The sequence below is a fragment of the Tenrec ecaudatus genome, chromosome 2 (genome assembly GCF_050624435.1).
Source record: "Tenrec ecaudatus isolate mTenEca1 chromosome 2, mTenEca1.hap1, whole genome shotgun sequence".
Lineage (NCBI taxonomy): Eukaryota > Metazoa > Chordata > Mammalia > Afrosoricida > Tenrecidae > Tenrec > Tenrec ecaudatus.
In genome coordinates this window covers 85,695,488-85,697,856 of record NC_134531.1, presented here as the reverse complement: position 1 = coordinate 85,697,856, position 2,369 = coordinate 85,695,488, and the positions used below count along the sequence as shown (strand labels likewise).

At 47.9% G+C, this 2,369-nt stretch overlaps 1 pseudogene; it reads left to right on the top strand.

The window, feature by feature from the left end:
* Nucleotides 1-405: 405 nt before the first annotated feature.
* On the top strand, nucleotides 406-1,219 carry LOC142439138 (protein LSM12 pseudogene; annotated as a pseudogene).
* Nucleotides 1,220-2,369: the final 1,150 nt, after the last annotated feature.

The following is a 2,369-nucleotide window of genomic DNA, read 5'->3' as shown; positions in this document are numbered from 1 at the left end:
TCAGAATTAGATCCTTAAGTCTAATCTCATAATTTGTGTCTGGAAGCTAGACTAACACCTGTCTATTTAAAATTTGAAAACACGTCCATGAGAGTCCAAGTACAACCTTGAGTATATCCCAGCTGGATTTAGGGACAATGTCAAGAGTAGATTTAATGAGGAGCTGATACCAAATAAGATTTTAACAGAAGGTTTCAAAGAGTAAAATATAATGAAAATTATTAGGTACCTTACAAAATGCTATATTTGAAGTTTATTATGTGTTGATAGCAACCCAACGGTCACATCCATGTGATATAGCTCAATATGTTTCTAAGGTAGGGAACTGTTGTGTTGGAAAAAGCATATCCAGAATGTTCTTTAAAATTTGGATGGCGACTGGGGGCCCGGCTTTCGCCCGCTGCTGCCGCCGCCGCCGCCGGCCGCGGCTGCTCTCGCAAGATGGCGGCTCCTCCGGGCGAGTGCTTCAGCGTTGGGAGCCAGGTGTCGCGCCGGACTTGCCAGGAGCAGCGGCTGCAGGGCGAGGTGGTGGCCTTCGATTACCAGTCCAAGATGCTGGCTCTAAAATGTCCTTCTTCAAGTGGAAAGCCCAACCATGCAGACATCTTGCTCATAAACTTACAGTATGTTTCAGAAGTGGAAATAATTAATGACCGAACAGAACCCCCTCCTCCTCTAGCTGCACTCAATGTTAGTAAGCTTGCCAGCAAAGCACGGACAGAGGAGGAGGAGAAGCTGAGCCAGGCCTATGCAATCCGCGCTGGTGTTTCCCTAGAGGGCCAGCAGCTCTTCCAGACCATTCACAAGACCATTAAAGACTGTAAATGGCAAGAAAAAAACATCGTAGTCATGGAAGAAGTTGTTATTACACCCCCATATCAAGTGGAAAACTGTAAAGGCAAAGAGGGGAGCGCACTGAGCCATGTACGCAAAATAGTTGAAAAACATTTTAGAGACGTGGAAAGCCAAAAGATACTGCAGCGTTCACAAGCCCAGCAACCACAGAAGGAGGCTGCCCTGTCATCCTGAGTCCACACACCTGGAGGACTCTTCCGAGACCCAGCCCGGGAGGCGGCCGCGACTGCAGCGGAGCAGGCCGGGGGAGGGAAGGGGTCCTATAGTTCCTGTTGGCTCTTGTTAACGAAGGGCCAGCGTTTCCAAATCTTAGACTTGAACAAACAAAACACCCAACACAAAAGAACAAGAGAATAATTTAAAAGTTGAATCATTACTTGACTAACCGACTTCGGTCCACCATGTCCTTTTCACAGCCCCCTTCTGGAACAGTCACCTTGTTAATTTTATTTTTGAACATGCCCGTTCCTTCCCGCTCTGCTCTGCCGACTCTTGACTTTTCCTGTCCTGGGTCTGTTCCCTGTTCTGTTTTTATAAGTGGCTACACTTGCCTTCTGAGTGACTGAAAGAAACTTTTACATCTTCTCTCCCAAAATAAAAGTAACAAGCTGACTGTGATACTTAAGTTGAGACCAGAGCAGCAGACAGGGGTCTCACTTAAAAAAAAGAAAAAAATTAGCCCCCACCTGCATTTTTTTTCTCCCCCCTCTTTTTTTTTTTTTTGCACAGGGCATGGCTTGAATTAGTTTTATTTTTCTTAACTTTAAATATATATATGAAAATATATATTAAATGTTCTCTAAATATTTTCTGCTTCTTGCAGGTCTCTTTTTACTAGATCATGGCCGATCCTCCCACCTCCTCCCTCCAAAATAAAGAAGCATTGCCTTCCCCACCCACCCTGTAGCCAGGCACCTAATGTGACATAGTTCCCTGTGAGAATCTCCAATTGAGATTCGGGGTTTGAGGGTCCTTGACTCTTGTAGTCCTCACCTGTGCGGGCCAGCCTCGCATTTGGCCAGAACCTCAGGACTCGCCCCTCTGCCTTTGTCTTACTTCATGGTACTAGAAGACCCGCCTCTTCGCTCCCCCAGCCATAGAGACGGCCCCCCACTCCTGTGCCCTGTGCAGGAAGAACTGTTTTGCACGGCACAGCTCAGCTCCTCCTCCATGGGTGACTCTTATAAGGAGCCTGGAGCCCACCAACCCTTTTCTTAAAATCCATTTCCAGAGTCGCTAGCCCAACAAAAAGCTTGGGTGATGGCAGTTTGTCTGTCTGCGGCCGCCAGCCTCTCCTCTTGTGCTGCTCCTCCCCACTAAAGGTTTTACAAGCTTTTCACAGTTTGTATCTGCTCAGCTGGTGGGCAGGAAGCCTGGGCAATTCTCTAGACAGTAGCCCACCAGTCTGGTTTTGACTAACCTACTGAGCACGACCACAGGTGCCTGGTGCCCCCAGACCTTCAGGTGGTCGTGGGGCGTGGAGGGGACCACCACCTGACTCCCAGGAGCCAAGT